This window comes from Ranitomeya imitator, chromosome 1 (genome assembly GCF_032444005.1).
Source record: "Ranitomeya imitator isolate aRanImi1 chromosome 1, aRanImi1.pri, whole genome shotgun sequence".
Classification (NCBI taxonomy): domain Eukaryota; kingdom Metazoa; phylum Chordata; class Amphibia; order Anura; family Dendrobatidae; genus Ranitomeya; species Ranitomeya imitator.
This window is the reverse complement of record NC_091282.1, coordinates 138,779,109-138,796,300: the sequence shown is the minus strand read 5'-3', so window position 1 is coordinate 138,796,300 and position 17,192 is coordinate 138,779,109. Positions and strand designations below refer to the sequence as shown.

The 17,192-nt window shown below is 43.2% G+C and overlaps 1 protein-coding gene across 1 annotated transcript in view; it reads left to right on the top strand.

The window, feature by feature from the left end:
- Window positions 1-17,192, top strand: part of EDIL3 (EGF like repeats and discoidin domains 3) — a 1,157,741-nt gene that overhangs the window by 924,996 nt on the left and 215,553 nt on the right. The gene's annotated exons all lie outside the window — the stretch shown is intronic.

Here is a 17,192-nt window from a genome sequence, read left to right as displayed (position 1 = left end):
TAGTCACACAAGAAGGACATGCCACTCACACACACACACGCAGCCCCCCACTGCAGCCTATTGTAAATATGGGTGGAATTGCTTTATTCCTTGTATTTTTTTTATTATTTTTATAACAAAAATAAAAAGCATGGAAACAAATAACAGTTGTTCTTTTGTATATTTTTCACACTGCAATTTCAGTCCTGTTGTGCGATTTTCACGCAATTTTTTTTCGCTAGTGTGCTTGAGGCCTTAGACACAAATGCTCCTGGTCATTACTCACAGCTGTACCTTGCTCTAAAATTTCTAATTCTCTATTTAAAATATATAAAAATGATTCATTGTTTCAGTGCTTTTTTTGCTCAAATAAAACTAAACTAAATACAATATGTATAGTCTTTATATTATTAAATACAATAAACTGAATAGAAGTAAATAGAAACTAAATGGCTAAACTCAATGGAAAACAGTAATGGCCTTAATTACAACACAAAAGACGGTGATTAGAGGATGTTAGCTAAAATCTTTCAGGTCATTCGACCCGTCTCTGGGTTCCAAAGGTAGAAATGTTAAATGACCCCTCTCTTGGACTTTTAGTGTTAAGAAATGAAGGTCAGTCAGTCCAAAAAATTGGGCAAACTTTGAAAGTGTCCCCAAATGCAGTGGCAAAAACCATCAAGCACTACAATGAAACTGACTCACATAAGGACCGCCCCAGGAAAGGAAGGCCAAGAGTCACCTCTGCTTCTGAGGATAAGTTTATCCGAGTCAACAGCCTCAGAAAACGCAGGTTAACAGCAGCTCAGATTAGAGACCAGGTCAATGCCACACAGAGTTCGAGCAGCAGACACATCTCTACAACAACTGTTAAGAGGAGACTTTGTGCAGCAGGCCTTCATGGTAAAATAGCTGCTAGGAAACCACTGCTAAGGACAGGCAACAAGCAGAAGGGACTTGTTTGGGCTAAAGAACACAAGGAATGGACATTAGACAAGTGGAAATCTGTGCTTTGGTCTGATGAGTCCAAATTTGAGATCTTTGGTTCCAACCACAGTGTCTTTGTGCGGCATAGAAAAGGTGAATGGATGGACTCTACATGCCTGGTTCCCACCGCAAAGCATGGAGGAGGAGGTGTGATGGTGTGGGGGTGCATTGCTGGTGACACTGTTGGGGATTTATTCAAAATTGAAGGCATACTGAGCCAGCATGGCTACCACAGCATCTTGCAGTGGCATGCTATTCCATCCAGTTTGCATTTGGTTGGACCATCATTTATTTTTCAACAGGACAATGACCACAAACACATCTCCAGGCTGTGTAAGGGCTATTGGACCAAGAATCGCAATCCACCCACACCTATTAACTAGTTAAATACCACTGTCTAATTCTGACAGTGGCATTTAACAAGCACTTCTGGCAAAAATGCGCGCATCGGTGATCCCCATCACATGCTCGTGGGTCATCGGTGCGTCGGCATAACATCCAGATGTCTCCTGCAGACCTCTATGGTTGTTGATGCTGGATTGCTATGAGCGGCGCCCCGTCTTCAGCGCTCATAGCAATGCAGTAATTCTACTATATAGAGGCAATTTGAGCATTGCCTCTATGAAGCAGAGGCAATCGAGTTATGGCAGCTTCTAGCCTCCCACTGACGCTATTCAAGCTTGCCAAAATAAAAAAAAAATTTTTTTAAAAATATGAAAAAAAATATAAAAGTTTAAATCACCTACCTTTCGCCCCATTCAAAATAAAACAATTTAAAAAATTCAAACCTACACATATTTGCTATTGCTGCATTCTAAATCGCCCAATCTATTAACCCCTTCCCGACCTTTGACGCCACGTAGGCGTCATGAAAGTCGGTGCCAATCCGACCCATGACGCCTATGCGGCGTCATGGAAAGATCGCGTCCCTGCAGACCGGGTGAAAGGGTTAACTCCCATTTCACCCGATCTGCAGGGACAGGGGGAGTGGTAGTTTAGCCCAGGGGGGGTGGCTTCACCCCCTCGTGGCTACGATCGCTCTGATTGGCTGTTGAAAGTGAAACTGCCAATCAGAGCGATTTGTAATATTTCACCCATTATAACGGGTGAAATATTACAATCCAGCCATGGCCGATGCTGCAATATCATCGGCCATGGCTGGAAATACTAGTGTGCCCCCACCCCACCCCTCCGATCGCCCCCCCACCCCCCCGATCTGGCCGGTACACTGCTCCGGCTCCCCTCCGTCCAGTGCTCCGCTCCCCCCCGTGCTCGTGTCCGCTCCCCCCGTGCTCCAATCACCCCCCCGTGCTCCAATCACCCCCCCTGCACTCCGATCCACCCCCCCCGTGCTCCGTTCCACCCCCCCGTGCTCCGTTCCAGCCCCCCCGTGCTCCGTTCCACGCCCCCCGCGCTCCGTTCCACCCCTCCCGCGCTCCGATTCCCCCCCCGTGCTCCGATCCCCCCCCCGTGGTCCCCCCCACCCTATCATACTTACCGATCCAGCCGTGGTCCCGTCCGTCTTCTCCCGGGCGCCGCCATCTTCCAAAATGGCGGGCGCATGCGCAGTGCGCCCGCCGAATCTGCCGGCCGGCAGATTCGTTCCAAAGTGCATTTTGATCACTGAGATATAATCTATCTCAGTGATCAAAATAAAAAAAATAATAAATGACCCCCCCCCCCCTTTGTCACCCCCATAGGTAGGGACAATAAAAAAATAAAGAAATTTTTTTTTTCCACTAATGTTAGAATAGGGTTAGGGTTAGGGGTAGGGTTAGGGTTAGTGGTAGGGTTAGGGGTAGGGTTAGGGGTAGGGCTAGGGTTAGGGTTAGGGGTAGGGTTAGGGGTAGGGTTAGGGGTAGGGTTAGGGCTAGGGTTAGGGCTAGGGTTAGGGTTAGGGTTAGGAATGTGCACACGTATTCTGGTCCTCTGCGGATTTTTCCGCTGCGGATTTGATAAATCCGCAGTGCTAAACCGCTGCGGATTTATGGCGGATTTACCGCGTTTTTTTCTGCGCATTTCACTGAGGTTTTACAATTGCGATTTTCTATTGGAGCAGTTGTAAAACCGCTGCGGAATCCGCACAAAGAAGTGACATGCTGTGGAATGTAAACCGCTGCGTTTCCGTGCAGTTTTTCCGCAGCATGTGTACAGCGATTTTTGTTTCCCGTAGGTTTACATTGAACTGTACACTCATGGGAAACTGCTGCGGATCCGCAGCGTTTTCCGCAGCGTGTGCACATACCTTTAGAATTAGGCTATGTGCACACTGTGCGGATTTGGCTGCGGATTCGCAGCAGTGTTCCATCAGGTTTACAGTACCATGTAAACATATGAAAAACCAAATCCGCTGTGCCCATGGTGCGGAAAATACCGCGCGGGAACGCTGCGTTGTATTTTCCGCAGCATGTCAATTCTTTGTGCGGATTCCGCAGCGTTTTACACCTGTTCCTCAATAGGAATCCGCAGGTGAAATCCGCACAAAAAACACTGGAAATCCGCGGAAAATCCGCAGGTAAAACACAGTGCCTTTTACCCGCAGATTTTTCAAAAATGGTGCGGAAATATCTCACACGAATCCGCAACGTGGGAACATAGCCTTAGGGTTAGGGTTGGAATTAGGGTTGTGGTTAGGGTTAGGGGTGTGTTGGGGTTAGTGTTGTGGTTAGGGGTGTGTTGGGGTTAGGGTTGTGATTAGGATTATGGCTACAGTTGGGATTAGGGTTAGGGGTGTGTTGGGGTTAGTGTTGGAGTTAGAATTGAGGGGTTACCACTGTTTAGGCACATCAGGGGTCTCCAAACGCAACATGGCGCCACCATTGATTCCAGCCAATCTCGTATTCAAAAAGTCAAATGGTGCTCCCTCACTTCCGAGCCCTGACGTGTGCCCAAACAGTGGTTTACCCCCACATATGGGGTACCAGCATACTCAGGACAAACTGCGCAACAATTACTGGGGTCCAATTTCTCCTGTTACCCTTGTGAATCTAAAAAAATGCTTGCTAAAACATAATTTTTGAGGAAAGAAAAATGATTTTTTATTTTCACGGCTCTGCGTTGTAAACGTCTGTGAAGCACTTGGGGGTTCAAAGTGCTCACCACATATCTAGATAAGTTCCTTGGGGGGTCTAGTTTCTAAAATGGGGTCACTTGTGGGGGGTTTCTACTGTTTAGGCACACCAGGGGCTCTGCAAACGCAACGTGACACCCGTAGACCATTCCATCAAAGTCTGCATTTCAAAAGTCACTACTTCCCTTCTGAACCCCGACGTGTGCCCAAACAGTGGTTTACCCCCACATATGGGGTATCAGCGTACTCAGGAGAAACTGGACAACAACTTTTGGGGTCCAATTTCTCCTGTAACCCTTGGGAAAATAAAAAATTCTGGGCTAAATAATTATTTTTGAGGAAAGAAAACGTATTTATTATTTTCACGGCTCTGCATTATAAACTTCTATGAAGCACTTGGGGGTTCAAAGTGCTCACCACACATCTAGATAAGTTCCTTTCAGGGTCTAGTTTCCAAAATGGGGTCACTTGTGGGGGGTTTCTACTGTTTAGGCACATCAGGGGCTGTGCAAACGCAACGTGACGCCCGCAGAGCATTCCATCAAAGTCTGCATTTCAAAACGTCACTACTTCAATTCCAAGCCCCGGCATGTGCCCAAAGAGTAGTTTACCCCCACATATGGGGTATCACCGTACTCAGGAGAAACTGGACAACAAATATTGGGGTCAAATTTCTCCTGTTACCCTTGGGAAAATAAAAAATTCTGGGCTAAATAATTATTTTTGAGGAAAGAAAACGTATTTATTATTTTCACGGCTCTGCATTATAAACTTCTATGAAGCACTTGGGGGTTCAAAGTGCTCACCACACATCTAGATAAGTTCCTTTGGGGGTCTAGTTTCCAAAATGGGGTCACTTGTGGGGGGTTTCTACTGTTAAGCCACATCAGGGGCTCTGCAAACGCAACGTGACGCCCACAGAGCATTCCATCAGTCTGCATTTCAAAACGTCACTACTTCACTTCCGAGCCCCGGCATGTGCCCAAACAGTGATTTACCCCCACATATGGGGTATCAGCGTACTCAGGAGAAACTGGACAACAACTTTTGGGGTCAAATTTCTCCTGTTACCCTTGGGAAAATAAAAAATTGCAGGCTAAAAGATCATTTTTGAGAAAATAATTTTTTTTTTTATTTTCATGGCTCTGCGTTATAAACTTCTGTGAAGCACTTGGGGGTTCAAAGTCCTCACCACACATCTAGATTAGTTCCTTTGGGGGTCTAGTTTCTAAAATGGTGTCATTTCTGGGGGATCTCCAATGTTTAGGCACACAGGGGCTCTCCAAACGTGACATGGTGTCCGCTAATGATTGGAGCTAATTTTCCATTTAAAAAGCCAAATGGCGTGCCATCCCTTCCGAGCCCTGCCGTGCGCCCAAACAGTGGTTTACCCCCACATATGGGGTATCAGCGTACTCAGGACAAACTGGACAACAATATTTGGGGTCCAATTTCTCCTATTATCCTTGGCAAAATAGGAAATTCCAGGCTAAAAAATCATTTTTGAGGAAAGAAAAATTATTTTTTATTTTCATGGCTCTGCGTTATAAACTTCTGTGAAGCACCTGGGGGTTTAAAGTGCTCAATATGCATCTAGATAAGTTCCCTGGGGGGTCTAGTTTCCAAAATGGGGTCACTTGTGCGGGAGCTCCAATGTTTAGGCACACAGGGGCTCTCCAAACGCGACATGGTGTCCGCTAACAATTGGAGCTAATTTTCCATTCAAAAAGTCAAATGGCGCGCCTTCTCTTCCGAGCCCTGCCGAGTGCCCAAACAGTGGTTTACCCCCACATATGAGGTATCGGCATACTCGGGAGAAATTGCCCAACAAATTTTATGATCCATTTTATCCTACTGCCCATGTGAAAATGAAAAAATTGAGGCGAAAAGAATTTTTTTGTGAAAAAAAATTACTTTTTCATTTTTACAGATCAATTTGTGAAGCACCTGAGGGTTTAAAGTGCTCACTAGGCATCTAAATTAGTTCCTTGGGGGGTCTAGTTTCCAAAATGGGGTCACTTGTGGGGGAGCGCCAATGTTTAGGCACACAGGAGCTATCCAAACGCGACATGGTGTCCGCTAACGATGGAAATAATTTTTCATTCAAAAAGTCAAATGGCGCTCCTTCCCTTCCGAGCCTTACCATGTGCCCAAACAGTGGTTTACCTCCACATGTGAGGTATTGGTGTACTCAGGAGAAATTGCCCAACACATTTTAGGATCCATTTTATCCTGTTGCCCATGTGAAAATGAAAAAATTGAGGCTAAAAAATTTTTTTGTGAAAAAAAAGTACTTTTTCATTTTTACGGATCAATTTGTGAAGCACCTGGGGGTTCAAAGTGCTCACTATGCATCTAGATAAGTTCCTTGGGGCGTCTAGTTTCCAAAATGGGGTCACTTGTGGGGGAGCTCCAATTTTTAGGCACACGGGGGCTCTCCAAACGTGACATGGTGTCCGCTAAAGAGTGGAGCCAATTTTTGATTCAAAAAGTCAAATGGCGCTCCTTCCCTTCCAAGCCCTGCCGTGCGCCAAAACAGTGGTTTACCCCCACATATGAGGTATCAGCGTACTCAGAACAAATTGGACAACAACTTTCGTGGTTCAGTTTCTCCTTTTACCATTGGGAAAATAAAAAAATTGTTGCTAAAAGATAATTTTTGTGACTAAAAAGTTAAATGTTCATTTTTTCCTTCCATGTTGCTTCTGCTGCTGTGAAGCACCTGAAGGGTTAATAAACTTCTTGAATGTGGTTTTGAGTACCTTGAGGGGTGCAGTTTTTAGAATGGTGTCACTTTTGGGTATTTTCAGCCAAATAGACCCCTCAAACTGACTTCAAATGTGAGGTGGTCCCTAAAAAAAATGGTTTTGTAAATTTCGTTGTAAAAATGACAAATCGCTGGTCGAATTTTAACCCTTATAACTTCCTAACAAAAAAAAATTTTGTTTCCAAAATTGTGCTGATGTAAAGTAAACATGTGGGAAATGTTATTTATTAACTATTTTGTGTCACATATCTCTCTGGTTTAACAGAATAAAAATTCAAAATGTGAAAATTGCGAAATTTTCAAAATTTTCGCCAAATTTCCGTGTTTATCACAAATAAATGCAGAATTTATTGACCTAAATTTACCACTAACATGAAGCCCAATATGTCACGAAAAAACAATCTCAGAACCGCTAGGATCCGTTGAAGCGTTCCTGAGTTATTACCTCATAAAGGGACACTGGTCAGAATTGCAAAAAACGGCAAGGTCTTTAAGGTCAAAATAGGCTGGGTCTTGAAGGGGTTAATGAAAAAAATGACGTAGCGAGAAAAATAAGTCAAAACGCCAGAATTTAGTTTTTTTTGGTCACCACGACATTGCATTAAAATGCAATAACGGGCAATCAAAGGAACCTATCATTAAAAATGTCTGCTCGGCATGCAAAAAATAAGCCCTCACTCAACCCCAAATCACAAAAAATGGAGACGCTACGGGTAACGGAAAATTGCACAATTTTTTTTTTTAACCCCTTACCGGCATCGGACGTACTATACCGTCCGATGCCGGCTCCCCTGCTTTGATGCAGGGCTCCGCGGTGAGCCCGCACCAAAGCCGGGACATGTCAGCTGTTTTGAACAGCTGACATGTGCCCGTAATAGGCGCGGGCAGAATCGCGATCTGCCCACACCTATTAACTAGTTAAATGCCGCTGTCAAACGCAGACAGCGGCATTTAACTACCGCTTCCAGCCGGGCGGCCGGAAATGACGTCATCGCCGACCCCCGTCACATGATCGGGGGTCGGCGATGCTTGTGAATGGTAACCATAGAGGTCCTTGAGACCTCTATGGTTACTGATTGCCCGTCGCTGTGAGCGCCACCCTGTGGTTGGCGCTCATAGCACACATGCATTTCTGCTACATAGCAGCGATCAGCAGATCGCTGCTATGTAGCAGAGCCGATCGTGCTATGCCTGCTTCTAGCCTCTCATGGAGGCTATTGAAGCATGGCAAAAGTTAAAAAAAAAAGTTTAAAAAAATGTGAAAAAAATAAAAGAAACATAAAAGTTTAAATCACCCCCCTTTCGCCCCAATCAAAATAAATCAATAAAAAAAATATCAAATCTACGCATATTTGGTATCGCCGTGCTCAGAATCGCCCGATCTATCAATTAAAAAAAAGTATTAACCTGATCGCTAAACAGCGTAGCGGGAAAAAAATTTGAAACGCCAGAATTACGTTTTTTGGTCGCCACGACATTACATAAAAATGCAATAACGGGCGATCAAAAGAATGTATCTGCACTGAAATGCTATCATTAAAAACGTCATCTCGGCACGCAAAAAATAAGCCCTCAACCGACCCCAGATCATGAAAAATAGAGACGAGTATCGGAAAATGGCGCAATTTTTTTTTTTTTTTTAGCAAAGTTTGGAATTTTTTTTCACCACTTAGATAAAAAATAACCTAGTCATGTTTGGTGTCTATGAACTCGTAATGACCTGGAGAATCATAATGGCAGGTCATTTTTAGCATTTAGTGAACCTAGCAAAAAAGCCAAACAAAAAACCAATGTGGGATTGCACTTTTTTTGCAATTTCACCGCACTTGGAATTTTTTTCCCGTTTTCTAGTACATGACATGCTAAAACCAATGATATCTTTCAAAAGTACAACTCGTCCCGCAAAAAATAAGCCCTCACATGGCCAAATTGACGGAAAAATAAAAAAGTTATGGCTCTGGGAAGGAGGGGAGCGAAAAACGAACACGGAAAAAAGAAAAATCCCCCGGTCATGAAGGGGTTAAGCAAAGTTGGAATTTTTTTTCACCACTTAGATAAAAAAATAACCTAGACATATTTGGTGTCTTTGAAGTCATAATGACCTGGAGAATCATAATGCAAGGTCAGTTTTAGCATTTAGCGAACCTAGCAAAAAAGTCAAACAAAAAAACAAGTGTGGGATGGCACTTTTTTTGCAATATCACCACACTTGGAATTTTTTTCCGGTTTTCTAGTACATGACATGGTAAAACCCAATGATGTTGTTCAAAAGTACAATTTGGCCCCCAAAAATAAGCCCTCACATGGCCATATGGACTGAAAAATAAAAAAGTTATGGCTCTGGGATGTAGGGGAGCGAGAAACGAAAACGAAAAACCAAAAAAAGCTCTGGTCATTAACCCCTTTACCCCCAAGGGTGGTTTGCACGTTAATGACCGGGCCAATTTTTACAATTCTGACCACTGTCCCTTTATGAGGTTATAACTCTGGAACGCTTCAACAGATCCCAGTGATTCTGACACTGTTTTCTTGTGACATATTGTAGTTCATGACAATGGTAAAAAATTCTTTGATAGTACCTGCGTTTATTTGTGAAAAATTATGAAAACTTCGCAATTTTCCAACTTTGAATTTTTATGCAATTAAATCACAGAGATACAGTGGGGCAAAAAAGTATTTAGTCAGTCAGCAATAGTGCAAGTTCCACCACTTAAAAAGATGAGAGGCGTCTGTAATTTACATCATAGGTAGACCTCAACTATGGGAGACAAACTGAGAAAAAAAAATCCAGAAAATCACATTGTCTGTTTTTTTATCATTTTATTTGCATATTATGGTGGAAAATAAGTATTTGGTCAGAAACAAACAATCAAGATTTCTGGCTCTCACAGACCTGTAACTTCTTCTTTAAGAGTCTCCTCTTTCCTCCACTCATTACCTGTAGTAATGGCACCTGTTTAAACTTGTTATCAGTATAAAAAGACACCTGTGCACACCCTCAAACAGTCTGACTCCAAACTCCACTATGGTGAAGACCAAAGAGCTGTCAAAGGACACCAGAAACAAAAATGTAGCCCTGCACCAGGCTGGGAAGACTGAATCTGCAATAGCCAACCAGCTTGGAGTGAAGAAATCAACAGTGGGAGCAATAATTAGAAAATGGAAGACATACAAGACCACTGATAATCTCCCTCGATCTGGGGCTCCACGCAAAATCCCACCCCGTGGGGTCAGAATGATCACATGAACAGTGAGCAAAAATCCCAGAACCATGCGGGGGGACCTAGTGAATGAACTGCAGAGAGCTGGGACCAATGTAACAAGGCCTACCATAAGTAACACACTACGCCACCATGGACTCAGATCCTGCAGTGCCAGACGTGTCCCACTGCTTAAGCCAGTACATGTCCGGGCCCGTCTGAAGTTTGCTAGAGAGCATTTGGATGATCCAGAGGAGTTTTGGGAGAATGTCCTATGGTCTGATGAAACCAAACTGGAACTGTTTGATAGAAACACAACTTGTCGTGTTTGGAGGAAAAAGAATACTGAGTTGCATCCATCAAACACCATACCTACTGTAAAGCATGGTGGTGGAAACATCATGCTTTGGGGCTGTTTCTCTGCAAAGGGGCCAGGACGACTGATCCGGGTACATGAAAGAATGAATGGGGCCATGTATCGTGAGATTTTGAGTGCAAACCTCCTTCCATCAGCAAGGGTATTGAAGATGAAACGTGGCTGGATCTTTCAACATGACAATGATCCAAAGCACACCGCCAGGGCAACGAAGGAGTGGCTTCGTAAGAAGCATTTCAAGGTCCTGGAGTGGCCTAGCCAGTCTCCAGATCTCAACCCTATAGAAAACCTTTGGAGGGAGTTGAAAGTCCGTGTTGCCAAGCGAAAAGCCAAAAACATCACTGCTCTAGAGGAGATCTGCATGGAGGAATGGGCCAACATACCAACAACAGTGTGTGGCAACCTTGTGAAGACTTACAGAAAACGTTTGACCTCTGTCATTGCCAACAAAGGATATATTGCAAAGTATTGAGATGAAATTTTGTTTCTGACCAAATACTTATTTTCCACCATAATATGCAAATAAAATGATAAAAAAACAGACAATGTGATTTTCTGGATTTTTTTTTCTCAGTTTGTCTCCCATAGTTGAGGTCTACCTATGATGTAAATTACAGACGCCTCTCATCTTTTTAAGTGGTGGAACTTGCACTATTGCTGACTGACTAAATACTTTTTTGCCCCACTGTATGTCACACAAAATACTTAAGTAACATTTTCCACATGTCTACTTTACATCAGCACAATTTTGGAACCAAATTTTTTTTTTGTTAGGGAGTTATAAAGGTTAAAAGTTGACCAGCAATTTCTCATTTCTACAACACCATTTTTTTTAGGGACCACATCTCATTAGAAGTCATTTTGAGGGGTCTATATGATAGAAAATACCCAAGTGTGACACCATTCTAAAAACTACACCCCTCAAGGTGCTCAAAACCATATTCAAGAAGTTTATTAACCCTTCTGGTGCTTCACAGGAATTTTTTGAATGTTTAAATAAAAATGAACATTCAACTTTTTTTCACAAAAAATTAAAATCCAGCTCCAATTTGTTTTATTTTACCAAGGGTATCAGGAGAAAATGGACCCCAAACATTGCTGTACAATTTGTAGTGAGTACGCCGATACCCCACATGTGGGGGTAAACCACTGTTTGGGCGCATGGCAGAGCTTGGAAGGGAAGGAGCGCTGCTTGACTTTTCAATGCAAAATTGACAGGAATTGAGATGGGACGCCATGTTGCGTTTGGAGAGCGACTGATGTGCCTAAACATTGAAACCCCCCACAAATGACACCATTTTGGAAAGTAGACCCCCTAAGGAACTTATCTAGAGGTGTGGTGAGCACTTTGACCCACCAAGTGCTTCACAGAAGTTTATAATGCAGAACCGTAAAAATAAAAAATCATATTTTTTCACAAAAATTATCTTTTCGCCCCCAATTTTTTATTTTCCCAAGGGTAAGAGAAGAAATTGGACCCCAAAAGTTGTTGTACAATTTGTCCTGAGTACGCTGATACCCCATATGTGGGGGTAAACCACTGTTTGGGCGGATGGGAGAGCTCGGAAGGGAAGGAGCGCCGTTTGACTTTTCAATGCAAAATTGACAGGAATTGAGATGGGACGCCATGTTGCGTTTGGAGAGCCACTGATGTGCCTAAACATTAAAACCCCCCACAAGTGACACCATTTTGGAAAGTAGACCCCCTAAGGAACTTATCTAGAGGTGTGGTGAGCACTTTGACCCACCAAGTGCTTCACAGAAGTTTATAATGCAGAGCCGTAAAAATAAAACAAAAATTTTTTCCCACAAAAATTATTTTTTTAGTCCCCAGTTTTGTATTTTCCCGAGGGTAACAGGAGAAATTGGACCCCAAAATTTGTTGCCCAATTTGTCCTGAGTGCGATGATACACCATATGTGGGGGGAACCACTGTTTGGGCGCATGGGAGGGCTCGGAAGGGAAGGAGTGCCATTTGAATGCAGACTTAGATGGAATGGTCTGCAGGTGTCACATTGCGTTTGCAGAGCCACTAATGTACCTAAACAGTAGAAACCCCCCACAAGTGACACCATTTTGGAAAGTAGACCCCCTAAGGAACTTATCTAGATGTGTGGTGAGCGCTTTGACCCACCAAGGGCTTAACAGAAGTTTATAATGGAGAGCCGTAAAAATAAAACAAAAATTTTTTCCCACAAAAATTATTTTTAGCCCCCAGTATTGTATTTTACCGAGGGTAACAGGAGAAATTGGACCCCAAAATTTGTTGTCCAATTTGTCCTGAGTGCGCTGATGCACCATATGTGGGGGGGAACCACTGTTTGGGCGCATGGTAGGGCTCGGAAGAGAAGGAGCTCCATTTGGAATGCAGACTTAGATGGAATGGTCTGCAGGCGTCACATTGCGTTTGCAGAACCCCTAATGTACCTAAACAATAGAAACCCCCCACAAGTGACCCCATATTGGAAACTAGACCCCCCAAGGAACTTATCTAGATGTGTTGTGAGAACTTTGAACCACCAAGTGTTTCACTACAGTTTATAACGCAGAGCCGTGAAAATAAAAAATCTTTTTTTCCCCCACAAAAATAATATTTTAGCCCCCAGTTTTGTATTTTCCCAAGGGTAACAGGAGAAATTGGACCCCAAAAGTTGTTGTCCTATTTGTCCTGAGTACGCTGATACCCCATATGTTGGGGTAAACCCCTGTTTGGGCACACGGGAGAGCTCAGAAGGGAAGAAGCACTGTTTTACTTTTTCAACGCAGAATTGGCTGGAATTGAGATCGGACGCCATGTCGCGTTTGGAGAGCCCCTGATGTGCCTAAACAGTGGAAACCCCCCAATTAAAACTGAAACCCTAATCCAAACACACCCCTAACCCTAATCCCAACAGTAACCCTAACCACACCTCTAACCCTAACACACCCCTAACCCTAATCCCAACCCTATTCCCAACTGTAAATGTAATCTAAACCCTAACTGTAACTTTAGCCCCAACCCTAACCCTAACTTTAGCCCAACCCAAACTGAAGCCCTAACCCTAACCCTAGCCCTAGCCCTAACCCTAACCCTAACCCTAGCCCTAACCCTAGCCCTAACCCAACCCTAGCCCTAACCCTAGCCCTAACCCTAGCCCTAACCCTAACCCTAACCCTAGCCCTAACCCTAGCCCTAACCCTAGCCCTAACCCTAACCCTAGCCCTAACCCTAACCCTAGCCCTAACCCTAGCCCTAACCCTAGCCCTAACCCTAACCCTCACTCTAACCCTAACCCTAGCCCTAACCCTAGCCCTAACCCTAGCGCTAACCCTAGCCCTAGCCCTAATGGGAAAATGGAAACAAATACATTTTTTAAATTTTTCCCTAACTAAGGGGGTGATGAAGGGGGTTTGATTTACTTTTGTAGCGGGTTTTTTAGCGGATTTTTATGATTGGCAGCCGTCACACACTGAAAGACGCTTTTTATTGCAAAAAATATTTTTTGCGTTACCACATTTTGAGAGCTATAATTTTTCCATATTTTGGTCCACAGAGTTATGTGAGGTCTTGTTTTTTGTGGGACAAGTTGACGTTTTTATTGGTAACATTTTCGGGCACGTGACATTTTTTGATCGCTTTTTATTCCGATTTTTGTGAGGCAGAATGACCAAAAACACGCTATTCATGAAATTCTTTTGGGGGAGGCGTTTATACCGTATCGCGTTTGGTAAAATGGATAAAGCAGTTTTATTCTTCGGGTCAGTACGATTACAGTGACACCTCATTTATATCATTTTTTTATGTTTTGTCACTTTTATACGATAAAAACTATTTTATAGAAAAAATAATTATTTTTGCATCGCTTTATTCTCAGGACTATAACTTTTTTATTTTTTTGCTGATGATGCTGTTTGGCGGCTCGTTTTTTGCGGGACAAGATGACGTTTTCAGCGGTACCATGGTTATTTATATCTGTATTTTTGATCGCATGTTATTCCACTTTTTGTTCGGTGGTATGATAATAGAGCGTTGTTTTTTGCCTCGTTTTTTTTTTTTTTTTCTTACGGTGTTTACTGAAGGGGTTAACTAGTGGGCCAGTTTTATAGGTCGGGCCGTTACGGACGCGGCGATACTAAATATGTGTACTTTTATTGTTTTTTTTTATTTAGATAAAGAAATGTATTTATGGGAATAATATTTTTTTTTCATTATTTAGGAATATTTTTTTTTATTTTTTTTTACACATTTGGAAAAAATTGTTTTTACTTTTTTACTTTGTCCCATGGGGGACATCACAGATCGGTGATCTGACAGTTTGCACAGCACTCTGTCAGATCACCGATCTGACATGCAGCACTGAAGGCTTCACTGTGCCTGCTCTGAGCAGGCTCTGTGAAGCCACCTCCCTCCCTGCAGGACTCGGATGCCGCGGCCATCTTGGATCCGGGCCTGGAGCAGGGAGGGAGGTACGGAGACCCTCGCGGCAACGCGATCACATGTTTGATCGCGGTGTGCCGGGGGTTAATGTGCCGGGGGCGGTTCGTGACCGCTCCTGGCACATAGTGCCGGATGTCAGCTGCGATAGGCAGCTGACACCCGGCCACTATCGGCCGTGCTCCCCCCGTGAGCGCCGCCGATCACGCTGGACGTACTATCCCATCGGTGATCATAGGGGCCCACCCCACCTCGACGGGATAGTACGTCCGATGTCAGAAAAGAGTTAAGGGGTTAAGCTACCTCTAGTGGCAACAAACAGACTTCATCATTATTGGAAGAAATGTTACTATATTTCTCCTAATATATCTATTTAAGTAAATACTTGTGTGACAGCACAGCATTTATACTTAATTAGGTCAGACTTATTTTTCTTCAGTAGGTCAGGAGACCTTGGCCATTGTTCATATGAGCCTGAAAGTTGACTATTGTGATGTTTGTTGAATTGTTTTGAATGGCTGCTGTTTATCTCTCTTATCAGCTCCTACATTTTATTGTGCTGCTATCCTTTGAGGACAAAGAAGAAGGGGAATTGAACAATTCATGTTTGATAATATGTTGAATACCCATTGCACAAGTCCATGTAGCTTGTGGACCTGCAGATAGTGAAGGACAAGCTATGCAGATTGATCAAATACTTAAACACTGAGAGCTGACCTTATCCTACTGTCCCCCTGACCTGTGCATGATTGCCTGAAGGACAGATGTGGGTATAAAAAAGGACCTTTATCCTTCTGCAGAGAGACTCTCTACAGAACAGCAGTTAGGACACCATTGCTCCAACCAGAGGGATACAGATTGGAAACTCGCTACAGGAAATTAGCTTAAGGGACCCTGACCACAGCTGGAAGAATACAGATCTGATCCACTGACCCTCACTGAACACATGGAAAAATTAGGAGAAGCCAGGTTGGGAGCATCCTGTCACATGGCCCCATGGAGACGATTGGAGAAGTCATATTGAGACCATCCAGTCACCTAGCCCCTCGGAGATGTTTGCAGAGGTCAGGATGGGGCAATCAGGTCACCTGGCCATGTACTTCAATGGTCTGTCAGCTTCCTAAGCTTGTGGTTTCCTCCTTTCTGTGGGAGCTCATCAAAAGTGGGGTGCCACTGGTGGGGGTAGTCGGACTTGAAGCCCCAAAGTAGCAGCTGCTCTATTCCTGGTGAGCCAGCGGAAGAAATTTTTCCTTTCAGCAATTTTTAAAATGTAAAAAATGATAATATGTATAATGTTTGTGCAAATACAAATGAACTGTGTCCTCTTTAGCTTCATGCATTTTAGAGATCATTTCATCTTCAACTTGCTTAATACTGTATACAGTTCTGGTCTCCGGTGTATAAGAAAGACATAACTGAACTAGAGTGGGTGCAGAGAAGAGCGACCAAGGTTATTACAGTACTGGGGGGTCTGCAATACCAAGTTAGGTTATTACACTTGGGGTTATTTAGTTTGGAAAAACGGAGGCTAAGCGGTGATCTTATTTTAATGTATAAATACATCTGGGGGAAGTACAAAGACCTTTCTAATGATCTTTTTACTTGTAGATCTGAGACAGGGACAAGGGGGCATCCTCTACGTCTGGAGGAAAGAAGGTTTAGGCATAATAACAGACGCGGATTCTTTACTTTAAGAGCAGTGAGACTATGGAACTCTCTGCCGTATGATGTTGTAATGAGTGATTCATTACTAAAATTTAAGAAAGGACTGGATGCCTTTCATGAAAAGCATAATGTTACAGGTTATATACACTAGATTCCTTGATAGGGCGTTGATCAAGGGAACTAGTCTGATTGCAGTATGTGGAGTCAGGAAGGAATTTTTTCCCCAATGTGGAGCTTACTCTTTGCAACATGGTTTTTTTTTTGCCTTCATATGGATCAACATGTTAGGGCAAGTTTGGTTAGGATATGAGTTGAACTAGATGGAATTAAAGTTTTCCTTCAACCTTAAAAACTATGTTACTATGTTGCTATATGTGTAACTGTTCATAATAATAGTAATTTTGAACAGAGGTGCCCAAACATTGACATGTCTCCGTGCTTTGATTACTAATATCTCTGTAAAGGAAAGGTCAACTAATAAAAAATAAGGTAAGTACCGTATTTTTCAAACTATAAGACGCACTTTTTTCCTCCAAAAATGTGGACGAAAAAGGGGGGTGCATCTTATTGTCTGGATGTACAAAACAAGGAGGGGAGAAGCTGGAGGGCACCACCAAATAGCAAAGGGATCATCCGTTGCATGCTATGACACTTGCATTAGAGAGAGGGAGAGAAGAAGCATGCACTTAACAGGAATTACCATAAATATGTACAAAATGTCTTTATTCAAAAAA